This window comes from Ictidomys tridecemlineatus, chromosome 8 (genome assembly GCF_052094955.1).
Source record: "Ictidomys tridecemlineatus isolate mIctTri1 chromosome 8, mIctTri1.hap1, whole genome shotgun sequence".
NCBI lineage: Eukaryota > Metazoa > Chordata > Mammalia > Rodentia > Sciuridae > Ictidomys > Ictidomys tridecemlineatus.
In genome coordinates this window covers 65,162,066-65,177,303 of record NC_135484.1, presented here as the reverse complement: position 1 = coordinate 65,177,303, position 15,238 = coordinate 65,162,066, and the positions used below count along the sequence as shown (strand labels likewise).

Below are 15,238 nucleotides of genomic sequence, written 5' to 3'. Positions count from 1 at the left end.
TCATTCTTATTTAGAGGGTTTGACACTTATGCCTTGAAATCTTTAATTATATATATATTCACACACACACACACACACACTTAAAATGAAAGATAGAAAAGCTAATCAGCATCTTTCTGTATATGAATGAGGTATGTCAACTGGCATGTTTCACTTTGAAGTTACTGAGTGAGAACTATATTTCATTAGGAGATCTCAGCATTAATATATGGAGAAGTTTTTCCTAAAGCCATTTCCAGTGAGAAGTTCTCCCTTGAAGAATTTAGCAGGGACCAATTACAAAGGTATAAACAGGGTTAAAGGAAACCACTGAGGGACAGGCAGGGCCTCAGAATCATCAGAATCAAAGAGCTATTTCCTTCCTAGGACTGAAGAGGTAATAAAAGGAACTGTTGGTACAAACAGGGGGAGCTGCAAATGTAGAAGAATGTCACTTTGCCCTACAGGAGGTATGGACTTAGGCAGAAGATAACAGGCACTGCCAGACGTTGGCACAGCAGATAAGGAATAAATGCCTGACACTTCTTGTTGTCTCCATTTGGTTGAACCAACAGGAAGCCAAAGAGCCAGTCCTATGTGATAGGTGAGAGTGGATCACACAACTGCCTCAGCATGGGCTCCCCAGGAAACTGCACCACTACCAACATTGCTGGCTCTTCTTGATTGCTTGTATTTTGTGTCATATGTATTTTTAAATATCCTTAAATATCATCCCTGTTTATATTAACTTCTTAAAATTTCACAAAATGTAACAAACTTTCATTTATTAATGCCTTCTCTTATGTTTCCCTTTCCTCTGTGGATGATGCTGTATGTGGGAGCCAGGGGGTACAGTTTACTTCAATTTAATAGAGATTGAAGGAGGAGAAGCAATAAATGGGTATGGACAACTTGACATCATGTCCAATCAAAACTCTATCTTTTTTCTTTTGATTTTGGACTTCTTGAACCATTTCTAGATCTACAGAGTGCTATGCCTCCAGAGTCTTTCTACATCAATTTGGAGTCACCTCCATTCATCGGAATAATTTCAAATCTTTCAAGTCACCTGTCCTTCTCCAGGAAGCACTGCCTGATCATTCCCTGACTGTTATTAATGCCCTCTTCTGAGCTTTAGCATTGTATATTTACCACTATCATGATACTTTCTCCATTTTGCTCTGATTATGTCCGCCTCCTCAATGCACTGTTAGAAAAGTATATCTCTGTGGTTCCCAAACTTATAATCCCAAGTCCTCCTATTTATATTTTTAGTAATTCTACACTCCAAATGAAATCCATAGTTAATGTTTCCTACATAACATTTAAAATATCTGTAGGCTTTATGGCCTTCTATAGCAGAACACAGACTCTTGGCACCCACTTGCTCAGACCCAAAGCCAAGGCTGCATCCCCAAAGCCAAAATCAGTACTTGAGGAAGATTGAGCACATGCTTTTTTGCGACTTCAGAATCTTGTGTTATGTTCCGCATGCAACACCATACATACAGCCTAAGAGAACGGTTTCCTTTGCTAGCAACAAAACATGTATTGGGGAAGGTGTTTTGGAGGAGTTATTATGGTATATCATAATATGTGTATATAAAATTTTAGTTATACATAATTATATGTATATAAATTATTTGTAATTATATATAATATATTATATATTATTTATAATTTTGCATATATATAAAATTTATCCAAAGATGCTACACAGTTTTCTGCCAAGGGTATAAAACTCTGGAATGCCAATGAATCCCAAAACTTATTTTGGCAGTATGAGATTCCTCAACAGGAGAAGCAGTTTGTGGCATTTCAGTGAATGCATTTGAGACAGGGTACAGAGAGAAAAACTCAGATTATTCTGTTTATTGACATCATAAAAATCAAATCCAACAACAAAAGAACCACCAAGTGTACTTAAAACCTACAGTCTTCTTTTGATTGCTGGTATCATGTCAGTTGCCAATTCTGTGGTGAACAGTGAATTGTACCAGAGGTCAGGAGACATGGATCCTCATCTACCTTGAGGCATGATATTTTCACTTGATACTGGTAAGAATAATGATATTTTAAGTGAAAAATATTGAAATGACAGTATCATATGATCTGATTTATCACAGAGCTGAAGTTAAGTCATTTTGCACATATTTTGGAAGATGCTCCTATGCATTGTAATCACATAATTAATTAGACCTTTCCTCAAGCTCAGAAATCTTCCAAAAATTGAGTTCATGACATCAGCACTAAAAATTTTCAGCTTGAAGGTACAATGTTCACATGACTATTAAATTCAAAATGGTTGTATAAAGTGCCTTGGAATGTTCAAGTCCATGGGCAATCTATAAAACTTGGTCTGGCTGCCAAGGTGAAAGCTTTTAGTTCTTTTGTTTTTACTTTGAATGAAAAAAAGAACTAGGTCAAAAACCCATGTAAAACTGATGGGATTATCAGTTACTGTGCATCATTAAGAACCCCTTCATTTGTGGATAAATCTTTTAATTTTAAAAAGTCAGTAATTTTAGGGGGAAAAAGAACTTGAGCTTGGTTAAAAATGTGTAAAAATTCTAAGAATATGAATAAGGTATGGAAATCTGAAGTTTTTATATCCTAAGAAAGTATGTACTTCATTTCAAGCCTACATTTATATAAAGAAGATAAGAGAATTTTAAGTATTATATAAAGGATATCACTACATCAATACTGTTATTCATAATATATAATGTAGTTTTAGTCATTTGAAAAATCATGTTCATTTCACATATTCTTATAAATATTATAAAGAAGCAATCTAACATCAAATAAATAAAAAATTCCCTCAATATGTAATAAGGGAGCAATGAAAGGACATTATTTTTAATATAAAACTAATCTTTGATCAAGACAAAACTTGAATTACTCTGATATTTGCAACTCTATGAAGAACCACATTGAATACAGCAGCTGCTAATGCACAGTTATATGTATGTGGTGCAAGAGACTTGAATACCACAAATAGTTTTTCTGCCAATAATTTGATTTTGCAGAATGATGAACAAAGAAAAGGGCAACCCATGATTTGCATAGTATGTACATTTTTGGAAAACTCAGCACATATAAGTAAAATGGCATTAAGCTCTGGACTCAGATAACTACAAATTTAATATTTTACCTCTAGTCATGTTTTCCTCATATTTTAACCTCTTGAAATTAGGAAATTCATCATACAGTCCAAGACTTCTTCGTCTTTTTCAGCCAAGTGGTAGTGCAAATGAGCAAACTTGATCAGCTCATCGTGTTGCCGTCACTTCAATAGAGTTATCTACTTTGCAGTTACTATGTGTGTTTAGACTAGTTGCTATATATCTAAAGAGATTTTGCTGTGATTCTGCATTGGAACAAATAGGTTTTCACAAGGGCAAAAGTAGAGCATCATTTTAAAATTAAAACATATTTTTCTTTTTTAATATTCATTTTTTAGTAGTAGTTGGAATTCAATACCTTTATTTTATTTATTTTTATGTGGTGTTGAGGATCAAACCCAGGGCCTCGCACATGCTAGGCAAGTGCTCTACCACTGAGCCACAACCCCAGCTCAAAACATATTTTTCATTAGAAGACATCATTCATTATTTTTCCCAAAGACACATCTAATTGCTTTATGAAACACATTCCTTCGTTTCTTTGAAAAAGATACCATAAAAGTCTTACATTTCCTTAACATATGGAAGTATTCACTTGCATATGAAGGAGTTGGGTACTGCTTCTGCTGGGGATTATTGCCCCCATACTTGTTCCAGGAACTGGTAGATAACTGGTGTTCGATAATTTTTTTTTCAAAAAGTGATTGATCAATGACTAAATTAAAATTTCCCAACAGTTTGAACATTGCTTGCTCAGCCACTGATCCTAGATTTGGAATGGTTCAGTTGATTATTCCTTCCATGGGTTCTAGCTCTCTAATACAAATTTTGTGTCCTCTATTTAACAGTGTATTGTTTTAGCAATTGAAATCACAGTATGATTCACTTTTTCATCCACAGACACATTTAATAAATACTATGAACAATCTAGATAGTGTACTAAGTTTTGTGTAAAACAAAGTTCACATAGACCACTAACTTACAACATCATAGGCAGAATATTTTAAAAGCAATAAAAATAAAATGACATAAGAATTCTAAAGGTAGAGAGGGGTTATAAATAAGATTCAGTTAGTTTTGTTCATACTAATTCCTTTTGCCAGTGGTAGATATGTTCTCATTTAAGATGCAGATGTCAGTGTCACTTCAGTATCCCTGGAGACTACCACAAAAATTCTATTTCTGTAAGATTCTTTTGGCACAATGGAGAATATAATTAGCAAAAAAGTATGAGCATGATATTTTCACTTAATACTGGTAAGAAAAAGGATATTTTAAATAAAAAATATTGAAATGACAGTCTCTATGTTGTTTTTAGCTCTTATTTTTTTGTCTCAAGAGCTCTATAATTTCAGCTTCAGAGACATACCCAGTAAAAGTGTTGCCATCCAACCTGTCCAGCATAATATAAAGTGGAAAGTGAGTCAAATTCTTCATTTATTTAATTTAATAAGTTGGTAATATAATCCCTGGCTGATATTTTAATTACTAGACACATGTAAATGTACTTTTATAAAGTATTGTTACTACTGTTATAAAATTACAAAAACTATTTTACACATTATGATCACTTTAAAAAAATAGATTTTTTCTTTCTCTTCTTTCTTGTACATATACACATGTATATGTACAGGAATCTTCTCCAGATCTCAGCATTTTAGAAAGAAAAAAAGTGAAAGTAACTAGATGTCAGAAATAGAAATCAAATTAATAATTACTTATGTTGAGTTAGAGTTGTGGCTGAAGATATTACCCTCAAAGTCACCCAAATCTAGTTTTTACACAATTATATTTTCAAAATTTTATATTTTAAAAATTATATTAAAATGTCACTTTTCACAAAAATAGCAAAAAGTAGCCTAATTAAAATTAAAATCCTGGGCCAAAAAAAAAAAAAGGCATTCCCCCAGTGGTCTCAAACATACCTACCTCTTTAACTAAAGAGGCAAATCCATTATTTAAAAAAAATCTTTAAAATATACCTATCAATCTTTGAGAAACAGATGAACGGATGAAGAAGTATGGTATATATACACAATAGGGTTCTACTCAACCATAAACAAAAATGAAATTATATTGTTTGCTGGAAAATGGATGGAATGGTAGAACATCATGCCAAGTAAAATTAGCCAGATTCAGAAAGTCAAGAGTCATATGTTTTATTTCATTTGTGAAAGAGAGAAAAAAAGCAATAAAAAGATGATGTGGGAATCTCACAAAATAGAAGGGAGAACAGGAGAATAGAAAAAGGGAAAAGGGATTTTGGGGTAAATAACATCAAATAAATTGTTATGTGCATGTGTGAATATATTACAACGAATCCCACTTTTAGATATAATTAAAAATAAATAAATGGAAGGGAGACTAGTACATTAGAGGAAGAGGTTGGGGGAGGAAAGAGGGGATGGAAAGGGAAAATACTGGGGACTTCAATGGAACAAATTATGTTATGTGCATGTGTGAATATATCATGACAAAACCCAGTATTATGTATAATTATAGTGCACTAATAAAAACATTACAAAAAATCTCAGTCTTTGAGAAATGTATCTTTAATATTGTTGGAAATATTCTACCCTGAAATAGCTAAATAATTTAATGTGGTGAATTAAAACTCTCATGCCCCATCACCGGAGTATTTTATGATTTTTATTTCCCAAAATTTGTGATTCATTTCTGACCACTGAAATTTTTTTCATGCTGATATTTGAATTTGGGTTTTCTCAACTTCCCTCACCTTCCCTCCCCACCATATACATGCCAAACTTTCTTGTTCCACACTTCAGAGTTGTAAAGATGTAAAGTTTACTGCTTGTTAGGGTGTTAATGAGATCATCTAAAATAATCTTAGTGGATAACATTTACAGATGCATTACAGCATCATGAATGTAGATGTGAGAACAGCCAAGTTTGAAACCTTAGAAACTCACAAGTGCTATAGTTAAATCTTAAGCTCACTGCTATAGTTAAATCGTTTTCCCCCAATACTGAGAACTCAGGGGTGCTCTACCACTGAGCTATATTCTCAAGCCTATTTATTTATATTTTTGAAACAGGTTCTTATTTAGTTGCCCAGGTTGTCCTGGACCCTGTGATCTGCATGCCTTAGCCTCTGAGTAGCAGGGATTACAAGCATGTGGCACCAGGCCTGGATCAGTCTAGTTAAATCTCAAGTCTGAAAAAGGAATTTAGTATTGTACTGCTTCTGTCTTTCATGAGTTAAATATACTCTCCAATTTTGCTATAGTGATAAAATATATGTTCATATATTTTTAAATGACAGTTAAAATGATACACATGATAACCTGACCCCCAAAACACACAAATGCTGATGCATCTGCATATCCTCAGAATTTAAAAAAAGCTTGTGACAAGTATCATCTAAAAAAAATATTTTTCTCCTCCTTTTTACCATTTGACTGGTACAGCTGGTAACTGGGGTGGCTGGTAATGTGGATGTAGCTCCATAATAGAACACTTGTCCAGCATGCAAAGGCCCTGGGTTCAATTCCCAGAACTACAAACAAAACAGGTTGCTAGAAATATGGCTCTGATTTGTATAATTTTTATTGGCATCTCTTTCCTTCCCAATGTGAAGTGAGGACATTCCATGAAGTATTTTCACAGGTGTGAAACAATGAAGGCACTTGACCTTGAAACTTTAATTCATAGATAAGGGGTGTGGGGGTGGGCAGCAAGCTGCAGCTGAGAATTAACAAAATATACTTGACTGCACTACTCATTAAGGCCTAATTCCACTCTTACATGATCTTATTCTCTTAAAACAAAGGACCTGGGGTTAAATTAAGTGGATTAGTAGCAATATTCTGTAATTCGGATATGCAAAAGACAACAAGATGACTAGAAAACTAAGAGGTATTTTCCATCTCTGAAATACAAATTGTGAGCTACATATATCACTATTTTAAAAGTATAATTTACATATATGCAAAAATTATTTCAAAACAGTAAATTTCATTTTTACCTTCTTTCAGTGTAAATATCAAAATTCTTAAGAATCACAGAGTAATTTAAGATCTTTTTAATTACAACTGGATTTACTTCTTTCAATTTCAATCTGGTTATCTGCACCAGCTATAGTGCACTTGACTAAAGTCCTTAATTTATTATCTTTCAGGGCCAAAACCACCTGTCGTTTTCTTATTTTGTGATACTGAAGCCACACTCTGCAAACTACTTTTCTCTTTTGTCAGTCAACTTGAACTTACATTCTGCCAATAGCAAGTATAGAGGGAGAAGATGAGACTAAAGAAGAAAGAAACTTCCAGCAATATCTGTCCTGTAACTTCAAGAAATTATATTCTTTGTGGAATTCTTTGGAACTCTCTAGCTCTCAGACAGTGGCTTGAGCTAAACTTGTTATTTTCTTTCTGTAAGAACTCAAGTGCACTCTAATATAATCTGTTGCATACTGCAGTCAATGTTATCATAGTTGGTACCTTAATATTAATTTCCAATGGCACTTTTCAAGTACATTATCTTCAAGTCAATGTCTTAGCCAACATGTCTGAAACTGTCAGAATCTGATCAAGAGACAAAAATCACACTAAAAAATAGAACTGGAAATTTTTAATATAAATCACAAAAAAATACAACATAATATTTACTATGCAGAATACAGAATTACAAAGGCAGCTGAATTCAAAGGCTTGCCAAGTTGTCATGTAAAATGTAGGATACTGTTTCATATGAAATGGGCCCTTGAATCTTGAAATGAGAGCATCTAGTTGGATTCATACCAAATTGAGAATCTTTAAACACCAAATCTTCCTTATCAGGAGAATTGGCTTCTCTCCCTTGTGTATAGAGAACAGCCTTCCTTTGCTTTTCAAATTTAGAATGACCTTACCTGAAACAGACAGGCATCACTAAGGGATGGCCATTATGCTCAAGGTGTACCCCAACTGCCTTTTGACACCAGAACCACAACTAGCATCAAATCCCAACTTGCTACAAAGGATCAAATATAAGTATGATCCAAAAAGAATTAATTTAGTCACCAAAGAAATTATAGAATACTGCTAATATATTTGGCAGAATCCAGGGAATATGTATGGGAACAGATTTTTAAGGATGTCATACCAAGAAGGGCAGATTCATCCTGAATCAGGGTGAGTGATTTGATTTGAGTGCATGTAGCAGAGATATTAGGTTTTATGTTGTTTTTAATTGTTCTAATAGTTTAGTCAGCCGATTGAGAGTTGAACTTAACAGTGGACTATGCTTAATGAGATTGATATGCCAGAGCTTCCTTGGCAAGATACCCAGAAAGGAACATGAGACATAAGAAGATAAGAATATTGGAGTGAATTTATAATGTATAGTCTACATACATTCAACATGCATACATACACACACACCAACTATATACCATTAAAGGGCCCAGAAGGCAGTTGTCACATTGAAATATATTATTGAGAGGAGCTTTAAAAATAACTGTTGAGGGGGGCTGGGGTTATGGCTTGGCGGTAGAGTGCTTACCTAGCATGTATGAGGCACTGAGTTAGATCCTCAGAACCACAGATAAATAAATTTTTTTAAAAAAAGGTATTGTATTCATCTACAACTAAAAATATTTTTTAAATAATAAATAACTGTTGGCCAAACATGTCAGCACATACCTGTAATCCCAGTAACTCAAGAGGCTGAAGCCAGAGGATCACAACTTTGAGGCAGCTTGGACAACTTAGCAAGACCCTGTCTCAAAAAATGAAATGGGAAAACCAGAAGGAACTGGAGATGTGGCTCAGTGATAGAGTACGTGCCTAGCATGTGTGAGGGCCTGGATTCAATCCCCAATACCATACACACAGAGAGTTGTATTAATTCTCATTTCTAAACCAAATATTTGGACATAACTTTTGGAATATTGGCATCAAGATAGGCTCCATCATTACACTGGGGAATCCTAAAGTAATGGATACTGAAAGCTAGCACTGTACTGCCAAAGAATAATGAACACCCAGAACATTTTGACATATAGGGACATTTGGTGTTAAATAAGTATCACAGTGTCCCTGGGAATTAAATATATAAGTAGCCTATTCGAATATTTCTTGATTTATAAACAGAAAAAAAAACTCCTGGTTTTCATAATCAGAACTTTGACGAGTTGCCACAATGGTGAGCCATTGCTTATCACCCAATTCCTGACCCAAGTATTTAATTTGTTTGACTAGATCAGGTCTCCTTGAGGATATCTTTTGATTATCATAATTATTAGTAGAAAAGATTCTTTAGTACTGCTACAATATACACTGCATATTTTCCACTAAACCTTCTGCCCAAAAGATCTGGAGCCATTTAACAGTGTGGTTGTGTAGTTTCAGAGGCAGATACTAAGGTTTCAGGTATTACTTACTACACACAGTCTCTGAAATAAAACTGATTCTTGAAGACTCAAAATGTCACTCTGGGGCTAGGGCTGTAGCTCAGTAGTAGAGCACCTGCCTCACACGTGTGAGGCACTGGGCTTGATCCTCAGCACCACATATAAATAAAAAAATAAAGCTATTGTGTCCATCTACAACTAAAAAAAATATTTTAAAAAATGTCACTCTAGTCTTAGGAGTCAGATTGAGGGTTTATAGTGGCAAGGAAATGAATGGAGAAAGAGGCTATGTTGACTCACAATGATCTCTACAACCGCATACATGCTCTCTGCATTGATATCCCCAGCTTCTTAACATATAATTGGAATAGATACACTTGTCAATTTGCAGGATTCCAACATTGGCTCTTTGGTAAAATGGGGAGCATTATCATAGGAAAGGCCAAGTGGAAGCTCTTTTTCTAGGCTAGTAAACTAAAAGCAATACCATGTACCTGGATTAATTACAGGGATTATTGTCATCCTCAAAACTTTAAAAGATCAATAGTGGTGATTCCTGTCACATTCCTCACCACCTGTTTTTACTATGTAGAAGTCAGATGAATATTGGAGAATGACTATGAATTAGTATAATTAGATGGTTATTACAATTGTAGCTCCTTTCCCACTTATAATATCTTTTCTGGAGCAAACTAACATAATTTCTCACTTTTGAGTATGCTGCTTTTAATGCTGCTAGTGATTTTTTCCCGAAAAATTTGAACACTGGAAGTTTGCTTTCACCTGTAAAGCTGACAGTACACTTTGGCACATTGCAGACTCTGCATCAAGTCAACTCTGCTCTGTCATAACATAGTCTCCTATTTTGATCATCTTGACATTCCATCTGGTTTACATCACACTAATCTAAATGCTGATGATATTATGCTGATTGTATATGATGAGTGTAAAATGTAAAGCAATTGAGATGCCTTAGAAGGACATATATGAATGAAAGGTCAGGAAATAAACTACAAAAATTCAGAGGCCATACACATCAGGGAAATTGCTTGGAGTTCAGTAGTCTGGAGCATGTCCAAATATCTCTCTCAAGAAACTACCTATTATGGAAAAATTGCATAGTGACTTTTTGGATTTTTAAGGCAACAATGGAGTGAGTTATTTAGCTTAGCTACCAAGTCATGTGTAAAGCTCTCAGTTTCTAAGTGGGGATCAGAGCAAGAGAAATCTCTACAATAAGTCCAGCCTTCAATGTGAGCTTCTCTTCCACACGGGCTGGTGATTCAACAGATCCAATCATAGTTTTGGTAGCAAAAAAAGAGATAATGGGCAGCATAAACCAGTAGAGGAAATCTAGAACAGATTTCTAAGATTTTGGAGCAAAACAATGCCCTGTTCTGCAAATAATGATTCTTCATTAGAAAAACTGCTTCTGATTTAATTCTGAATTTTGAAAGAGATTAAACACGAACTTTTGGATAGTAAGTGATCATATATGACCTGACTCACTGGAGTCAAGTTTGATGATGAATTTCTGCACACAAAAGAACAGTTGCACAAGTTGCAGGATAGCAATCACTTGCTGTTCCAACAAGTGCTCATGGTTGAAACTGATGGTATTAAGTTAGTCCGGACCCAAAGCTTTCTCCACTATATAGCAGAAAAGCACCAGCTCTATTGCAAGGACTTCAAGAAGAGAACTGTGATTGACTGACATGAATGTGGAGGGTACACTGGATCTCCTGGAACTGCTCATCATGCATATATCCTTAAAACCAGATGATTAACAAAAGGAAGTGGTTATCATGACCCAGAAAGCCATTAGATACTTTCCTGTTTTTGAAAGATTCAAGGGGTCATGGACAAAACTTTTGTTTTGATGATCAGCTGAGCCTTGCTGATATGATTCTACTAGAGACCATTTTGGTCCTAGAAGAGAAAATTCCTAATATCCTGTCAGCATTTCTTTTCCTCCAGGAGTACATAGTGAAATTAAATAATTTCCCAACAATTAGGAGATTCCTTGGGCCCAAAAGCAATAAGAAATCTGATGAAGTCTATGTGAGAACCATCTACAACATCTTTATGCTGTAAAATAACATGGCCTTCTGGGAGCCGCAGCTTGTGCCTAGAGATGGCTGACAGCAGTGCTATCTTAATTGATCTCAGCTCTGTTAAAAGTGCTGTGTTGAGTTGGGGCTTTTATGTCAAGGAAATCTTCTCTTTGAAAAATATCAACCTTTATTTTTTCAATTTTTGATCCAGTGAATAATTGTTACGGGACATTTTCTGGAAAACCTTTTTTGGGAAGGGTGGCATTTGAGTTAGAGCTGGTCAAGTTACTCATTTCCTGATAATTAGCAGGATCCCTTTCTCCTCTCTTTATATCTAAATCCAGCCTCTTCCTAATTTTTAATGTCTAATAACAACTCAATGTTTAGTGACTAACTCTTTCTTGGGCTATAAGTCAAATGGTAGTAATGAATGCAGTTGACATTAGCCAAAATAAAGAAGTCACCAATAAATAAATAAATAAAAATAGCCAACAAAGGGCATCCAATACAAAGGAAATACTCAAAAATGAGATGAACAAAAACACACTCAGTGTCAATCATCTCCTCTCCCACATACCCTAGAGCTTTTTTAATAGATCCATTGAAAAAAAAAAAAAGTGGTCATGCTGGCAGGAACAGAGGCTATACATGGAATTAACAACACTAAATTAACCAAACCAAGGTGACCTGGTTACCCCCACTGTTGAGTGCTGAATCTAACAACTATAGAGATCAAAGTGAGTCTAATATGCCATGTGTTTCATGGAGGAATAACCAGTCATCTAGCGGTATGTAGATTACATTGGACCCCTTTTATCATGAAAGGGTAGAGACTCATCCTTACCGAAACAGACAAATGTTCTAGAGATGGGTTTTCTTTCCTTTTTCTTAATGCTTCTGCCAACACCATCATCTGTCAGCTCACAAAATGCCTTATCCACTATCATAGTATTCTTCAAAGAATTGCTTCAAATTATTACGTGGTAAAAGAACTACAGCAATGGACTTGTGTTCAAGGGGTTAACTGATCACACAGCATATTCCAGTACCAAAAATGGCTGGACTAAGAGGAAGATGAATTCTTTTATTGAAGATAGCTCTAATTGGGAGACAAACCCTGTTTATCTTTCAAGAAATCCTTATCTGGTATCTTCTACCCCACATCCAAATATATAGTCCAACAATATAAGGAGTGAAAGTGGAGTGGATATTCTCATATTATGACTAATAATCTATACACAGAGACATTTTGCTCCTTCCTAACAACAGCATTGCTGGTTTGGGGGGACAGTAAGAGGAGGCAAGTTTATGGATATAAAAATGAATCCATCGATGAAGCTGAGATTTCCACCGTGCCATTTGGTTTATCTTGTGCCACTGAAGAAAGAGACAAAAAGGGGAAATTTTCTAGTGACTGAAGTGATTGAACTTAACCACCAAAGGGGGATTTGAATTTCTCCTGGATGTCATTTCTCATAACTTTGCTAATTTTAATCTGTATCCCTTCTCTGCAATGCCCTAACCATGAATACCACAATGTCTTTGAATCCTCTCCTACTAGCAGACCAGGAAGCCTGAGTATGATCTCTGGGACTATTGCCTCACTCCTTTCATTCATATGTTGATTAGACGTAGCATGGTGAGCATCTGTCCCTATGCTATCTATTGCTATATAAGGGATGCTTTTGAGTGTTATACCTTAAGATTCTTATGTATACAGTTTTCTTTTTCTGGTTGTTTATTTTGTAGAGACACCTATTCCTAGTCTACCAAAAGTTACATCATAATTGAGTGTTGAATTTTATCACTTTTCTCCAAATAATGGAAAAAAAATATGAGGGTATAGCCCTTTGAGGGTTGTTTTATTTAGTTATTACACAGATAACACATCAAAAAGTTTATTTCAAACTCAAAGTCTTCCATCAAAAGTTCTTTTTCTTTAAATTTATTTGTATGAGGTACTGAGAATTGAATCTAATGCTTCACACATGACAGGCAAGTGTGATACCACTGAACCACGGCCACAGCCCCTCAACAGTTCTTTTTAAGTTCACACATTTGCAGATCTGCTAGAATAACTCTTCCAAACTCATCTAGGCTTGATTCTTAACTATGGGATTGATTGATGTTGGCTCTGTACGTCTAATTTTTTTCTAGAACCAGCAGAGTATATAGGGCATAATCTTTTCTTGACATTGAGAGAAGTACAAAAAAGTAAAATGAAATACACAGTGTACTTGGCAGAAACTGGGAGTATATGCACTCCTATCCATAGTTTATTGGCCAAAGTCATATTCCCAATAGGGCATGGAAATGTACTCCACCTCCACTTTCAGAAACCGCAAAAGCCCATGTAAAAAAGTAGGAATATAAGGAGTCGTTAAAGATAAGGAACACTAACGGCATCAAACAAAAGACACTGTGGTATATGAAGGGGTTATATTTCCAACTCACTCCAGTAAACAAACTCAAGCTCATTAATAAACACCCTCGGGATAGCCAAAGCATGTTATCACTTACTACCATTATCTTTTTTGACCTCTGAATTGTGTGCTTAGTAAATATGTCTTAATTATTATGATGGATGTTTAGAATTTCTATGTTTTAGTGAGGATATTCTTCAGAATGTGTAGTCTACTCTATTGGTAAACTTAAATTTATGGATTTTCTTTTCACAGAGTAAAGAATTCTTTTATTTTCTGTACTCATTTTCAGTATTAAGTTTATCTTACCAAGCTGCCTTTAGTAGTTCTTTCCAAAAGTTGGTAGATCTTTTAGGTCTTTCTTTGATAACATTTTTTTTTATCATGGCTTCACTTTAATTATAGTTTAGCTGAGTATAGAATTCTAATGGAAAGTATTATTTGAATTTTTCCATCTATCAGTAACTAACAAATACGGCAGGCAGAAAACTCTGTAAGAATACAGTTGAACTGAACAGCATCATCAATCAACTGAATCTAATTGCCATTCATAGATTATACATTATTCTCAACTCACATGGAATATTCAAGACAGATCACATTATAGGCCATAAAACATACTTCAGCAATTTCAAATTAATGAAAGAAAATTTACATGGTTTATATAGAAAGTACACATCTTATGCCACACACATTTCTAAACTCAAGCTTCTATCAACTAAGGGAAAAAGAAAATAAATTGCATATTTGCCCCTTGGAGTGCATAGGTATATAATCTTTAAGAAAATTAAAGAGTTTATAACTGAGAGAGGGAATTTAACTGGATTAAATTATATTTAATTTAATTCTTAACTATATTTAAGAATGGAAATTATTCTGTTTTCATGTTCTAGCCAGTAACTGCCATTTACTTAATGAAAAATGGGGAAGGGAGCATTAATAAAACTAAAAATATACACCATAGTTTATAAATGAAAGTTATATGTTTCTTATTAAAAATCCCAATTACGGGGTGGGGTTGTGGCTCAGTGGTAGAGCATATGCCTAGCATCTGTGAGGCCCTAGGTTTGACTCTCAGCACCATATAAAAATAAATAAAATAAAGGTATTGTGTTCAGCTACAATTAAAAAATAAATATTAAAAAAATCCCAACTAAACAGTATTAAATTGATCTTTTTGCTTATCTATGTGCTATTTTTTGTTTGTTTTTTGCAGGAACAAGATGGAGGGGGCATTGGAAATTGAACCCAGGGGCATTTTACCAATGAGCCACATCCCTAGCTCTTTTTATTTTTTTATTTTGA

General features: G+C 34.6%; 1 pseudogene; it reads left to right on the top strand.

Annotated features, from left to right (window-relative positions):
- The window catches only part of LOC101958235 (glutathione S-transferase A4-like), a 32,949-nt pseudogene extending 21,399 nt beyond the window's left edge, over positions 1 to 11,550 (top strand).
- The last annotated feature ends 3,688 nt before the right edge of the window (positions 11,551 to 15,238 follow it).